The sequence below is a fragment of the Neovison vison genome, chromosome 12, assembly GCF_020171115.1.
Source record: "Neovison vison isolate M4711 chromosome 12, ASM_NN_V1, whole genome shotgun sequence".
Lineage (NCBI taxonomy): Eukaryota > Metazoa > Chordata > Mammalia > Carnivora > Mustelidae > Neogale > Neogale vison.
The window spans coordinates 64635941-64641940 of NC_058102.1; positions in this window are offsets into that span (position 1 = coordinate 64635941).

Consider the following 6000-nt stretch of genomic DNA (forward strand, 5'->3'; position numbering starts at 1 on the left):
CCAGCAATCTTACCCACCGAAGAGCTCTTAGAGCTACTCTCCAGAGCTCTGAAGGCCAGGGCTGATGGTGGGAGATGCTGTTCCGGCACTGGGCTCACTGATGGCAATGGGCTGGCAGGGTCCTGAAATAACAGAGACCAGGTGCCCCAGCTCAGCCGTCATTAGCAAGGTGCATGTAGTTACCATGATACGCCCCACGGAGCACATGGGCAGTAAACTCAGACTAACAGGATGTCAGAGTCAGGAATGGCTTTCCCACCCCGTCTCCAGATCAGACCACTTTGGCTCCACGAGGCTTGAAACTCCACTAGGTGAGCTCTCCATTTTTAAGTGTTCAGTTCTAACTTTTGTTTTCTGTTAGTGTGACTGTCTTTTGATCCTTTCTCAACAATGAAGCCCCAGGGCCCCATGGCATCCATTGCATGACATTCTTTATCTTCTTCCCGATGCCTCTGAACAGGGCCACCCATCCCAGATTCTAGAATTACTGCTATTGTGAGAATCAGGGAACAGTCACTCCAATGGTGCTATGGGTTCAGATGAGGAACTCCAACTGAGAAAATCTGTAGTCTACCAACATCCTTAACTTTTTCTTAACCTTTTCCAACAGTGAGTAAATTATTTCTTTCCTCTAAAAGACCCAGTGTCTCCGAAATTTTGGGGGGGACCGTTGTCAACATACCTCTCTTTTTCAAGCTTTGAATTAGGCTTTCAAACTTAATTAGCTTTCATGTCTGTTCTCATCCTTCGGCCCCAAATTCCTCGTCCCTTTGGGATCGCTAGAAATCATGCTTTTGAGTTGCTTTTTTTTACGGAAGGCATCTCAAGTAAGCACGCCTCTTCTTTCCTAGACCTTTCTTTGCCTTCAGAACACTAATTATTTTGTAACATTTATATAAACACATATAAATAATCTAGTTAATTACGTAAATATGAAATTGCATGTAACCACTTTATTGGTAGTGAGTAGGAATCTCACTCCCTATAAACTCCAATACGCAAGAAGGATAACTTAAAGATTTTACTCTAACAGGAAAATTTCTGACTCTAAGCCTTCATTCAGCCCAGGTGCGAGGCCTAATCTCAGTCCTGTCTAGAGTTCTCTACTGACCCCAGACCAGGGTTTATTCAAGTTCAGGTGGTTTTGCAGAGTTCCCTGGGTGACCGTCACTCCTCTGGTTTCTCTGGTCCCTGCTTCTCAGGTCCCCCCCCCCCCCGCCAGCTTCTGGTAGATCCCTAGATTTTGGGGGTAGCCCAGGGCTCAGGGATGGTTCTGAGGTCAGCTACCCTTTCTGTAAATTGCAGATCTTAGATCTTTTGAGTCTACACTGCCTACTGCCACAGGGCCTGACCTGGAGGTATCAAGTAAAACGAACTGGATGTCTTGGGAGAGGATTGGGCTGGGAAAAGAAATTTGAAGGTGGAATTAATTCATCCTAGGACAAGAGTCACAGCTGAGTCCAGATTGTTACTCTCTAGCCCCCAGACTTCTCCAGTGCCCAGGAGATAAGAGAAAATAGATTAAAAAAAAAAAAAAGATTTTATTTATTTGAGAGAGAATGAGTGAGAGAGAACGTGAGAGAGGAGAAGGTCAGAGGGAGAAGCAGACTCCCCAAGGAGCTGGGAGCCCAATGCGGGACTTGATCCTGGTAGTCCGGGATCATAACCTGAGCCCAAGGCAGTCGCTCAACCAACTGAGCCACCCAGGTGCCCAAAAGAAAATAGATTTAAAGCTGTTCCCCTGGTATTGATTTCTTCCTTCCCCACTCTCTCCTCTCCCTTCCTGCCTACTTTTCTTCCTTCCACAAATACTTACTGGCTGCCACCTGTGTGCCGGGGAAAAGGTCTAGATCCTGGGGAACGTATTTTTTAACTCTATGGATACAGAAGATGTATCATTTAGAGAAGTTTTTGAACAACTTGTAGTCTTCCCTGAAATCATCCACTTAACTGTCACCTATTTCACCATGAACTGTCTTCCTATTAAGGAAGTAACGGTACCATTAAGTATTGTGATGGTACTAGAAAATAAGTAATTTGCAAAGCATTTGTACGAATGCTAACTAGGCTTACTTCTTTGGTTTTCTCTATTATCTACTTAGCAATCAGAGCAACTCCTTAATTTAACATATGATGTTGAAAATAATTTTACAATATTTCCAATTAAGTTAATTTTCACATTGCTTCTGTGTTCTTTGTCATCACATGTAGAATGATAAAATTCTGTTTTGCGTATTATTAATGAATATAGGATGTGTTTTTTCATTTGGGCCAATAAGAGCTCATTATTACCTCATTTCAGAAATGAGTTCAATGCCCAATCTACAAATTACACAGTAACCATCTCCTCTGAATTAACCACAATTCAGAGTTAGGCTCACAAACCACTTTTCCTACATTTGTGCCAATGTGCAAGAAACCAACACTTAATGATCTACTTCAGCTAAATAGGCTGGGCAGAATTTAAATGTTCATTAGCAAGAAGTCTGACCCAGAACCAAGATAGGTCATCACAGAAACAAAGAAATTAGGAAATTATACTTGCGCCAACATTATCCAATCTCTGATTTGTGGTTGGAGAAGACCATTGAGGTGACACCCTACTTCTTATTCAAGAAAGGACTTTAAAAATGGGGACGATACTTGTTTCATTTTCAAGTTCTGCTAAATATTTAGACCATTACCAAGAAAAATAAGTTGTAAAAACCAATCTATGGAGAATATCAGGAAAAGAAAGGAATGTTGCATGGGAACATCTAACTTACTGAATTTTGATTTGTGTATGAGCTACCAATTTGGTTATACTGTTAGGCTATTCTGATAAAAGACAATTTTATTATTTTTCTTTTCTTTTTAAAGATTTATTTGTTTATTTCTTTATTTGAGAGAGAGTGGGCACCTGTGCGAGATGCAGGGAGGGGACAGCAGCAGGGGAGAGGGAGAATCTCAAGCCAACTCCTGGCTGACACCCAGGCTGGGTCCCAGGACCCTGAGATCACAACTAGAGCTGAAATCAAGGGTTGGATGCTTAACTGATTGAGTTACCCAGGCACCCCAAAAGACAACTATTTTTAAAGGATAAGTCTGGGAGAATCTCACAGTAGCTTCATTTGGGCATTTTAAAAAGTCATGCTGTTGCCATGGAAATATTCTGAGGATTTACAAGGCTGTGCCAGAGCTTTTTTATTTGCCTATTAGAAGAGATAAATTTGTCTATTCGAATAGACTTCCTTTACAAAAGAGTTAATTTTTATGTGGCTAATAGGCCAATAGAGATATTCTCCAAAGCATATCATCATCACGAATCAAATAAAATTAGCATACTAAAGAATTCCTATTTAAGTGCTGAAAGTGTTTTTGGGTCTAAATCAGTCCATCAGGAAGGCTTTATTAAACACTAAGTGCTTAACATACTTCTGGGTACTCAGGGGCTATGAAACACCACACCGACTGAACACCAGGATTTAATGGAGAGCTTTATGAAATAAACCCACACATGCCTGCAATCCCAATTCTGGAGATTCTAATTGGTAGGTTCTGGCCCAAGGCTCCTGGGAATCCTTTTTTTTTTTTTTTTTCCCTAAATTTCCCAGGTGATTCTGATGCTCAGTCGAGACCCGATCCAGGTCTGCAGTAGTCGTCCAGCTCTGGTCCCTGAACCCGCGTCGTCAGCAGCACGAGGGAACTTGTGAGAAAGGCATTCTCGAGTCCCGCCTTACTAAATCATAGACCCTGGAGAGAACAGTCTGTGTTTTTAACAAGCTCTCCAGGCAATTTACTGCCTGGTAAAGTGAGAGAATCATGGCCTTTTCCTTGGACTGAGACTGATGCCTTAGCTTCTCTCTTTGCAGCAGAGCTAAAGGAACGGGACTTCCTTTTTCCTCCCTGGGTAGGTAGCCGGTCACTCTTCATGCTTAGCACAACTGAGGACATGGGGGAGGGGAAATATACCCCTCAGCTTTCTACTTCCTTGCTGCTTAGGGAGAGAGTCCCTTTTGTCTTCAAGTAAAACAGGAAGGGGATAGAAATAATAACCACTCTGGGGAACCGGCAGAAATTCTGGGTTTTAGAAAAGTCTGTCCTGGTCCCTGGACTTTTATCCTCTGATTTTTATTCCTGAACAGGGGAACCTCACACCCTCCCGGTTTTCTCACTTTACCTTTAGCAAAGCCATAACTCTACAAAAACTCAAGGCCTAAAAATAAAATAAAGCCAAGACCCTTTAGCACAAGTTTTGTTTTTACATTTTAATGGAAACCATTCTAAAACAACTTTTATTTAGCACATTCTGGATTTTTCTTGATTATCTCATGTAATTATAATAAAAATTAACTGTCCTATCCTACAACAAACAATAATTATCATGGACTGTTGAAGACTGAAGACATGTTTGTTAATAATTCTAGATGTCAGGGCGCCTGGGTGGCTCAGTGGGTTAAAGCCTCTGCCTTTGGCTCAGGTCATGATCCCAGGGTCCTGGGATCGAGCCCCACGTTGGGCTCTCTGCTCAGCAGGGAGTCTGCTTCCCTTCCTCTCTCTCTGCCTGCCTCTCTGCCTACTTGTGATCTCTCTCTGTCAAATAAATAAATAAGATCTTTAACAAAAATAGTAAGTAAAAAAAATAAACACACCTCTCTTAAAAAGAATAATAATTCTAGATGTCTAGGATTTTTTTTCTTATATTTTTTGTTTTTGTTTTTGTCTTTCCTCTCACCCTCAAGCTATCAGCAAACATGCCGAGTATTTTAATTTAATTTTTTCAGTGTTCTAAGAGTCATTGTTTATGTACTACACCCAGTGCTCCATGCAATACGTGCTCTCCATAATACCCACCACCAGGCTCACCCAGCCACCCAGCCCCTCCCCTCCAAAACCCTCAGTTTGTTTCTCAGAGTCCACAGTCTCTCATGGTTCGTCTCCCCCTCTGATTTCCCCCAATTCACTTTCCTTTCCTTCTCCTAATGTCTTCCATGTTATTCCTTACATTCCACAAGTAAGTGAAACCATATGATAATTGACTCTCTCTGCTTGACTTATCTCACTCAGCGTAATCTCCTCCAATCCCAGCTATGCTGGTACAAATGTTGGGTATTCATCTTTTCTGATGGAGGCATAATATTCCATTGAATATATGGACCATGTCTTCTTTATCCATTCGTCTGTTGAAGGGCATCTTGGCTCTTGGTGATTATGGCCATTGCTGCTATGAACATTGGGGTGCAGATGGCCTTCTGTTCACTACATCTGTATCTTTGGGGTAAATACCCAGTAGTCATGCCCAGTATCTTTTTCATTATTCTTCCCTCTCTAATTTTTTGCATTCAATTTCAGAGGGCTGGGAAACTAGAAAACAAGTTGGTCAGAACGATGTTTTAAGTGGGTATAATAAATAGGTAAATTTTATTTTTTACTGTTAATACTCAATGTTAGTGGGGTTTTATTAAAGTTAATTTTTCAGGGACGCCTGGGTGGCTCAGTTGGTTAAGCGGCTGCCTTCAGCTCAGGTCATGATCCCAGCGTCCTGGGATCGAGTCCCACATTGGGCTCCTTGCTTGGCAGGGAGCCTGCTTCTCCCTCTGCCTCTGCCTGCTACTCTGTCTGCCTATGCTTGCTCTCGCTTCTCTCTCTATGACAAATAAATAAATAAAATCTTTTAAAATTAAAAAAAAAAAAAAAGTTAATTTTTCATGGGGTTCCTGGCTGGATCAGTGGGTAGAGCTGGTGACTCCCAAGTTCAAGCCCCACATTGGGAATAGAGTTTACCTTAAAAAAAAAAAAGGAAACAGAAATCCCTCAAAGTGCATATTCAGTATTCCACAGGTCTTGAAGGGAAAAAAGTGATTAAAATTCTTAGAAGTAAGGTTAGGGGTGCCTCGGTGGCTCAGTTGTTAAGTGTCTGCCTTCGGCTTGGGTCATGATCCCAAGGTCCTGGGATTAAGCCCGAGTCAGGCTCCCTGCTCAGCAGGAAGACTGCTTCTCCCTCTCTCACACCCCCTGCTT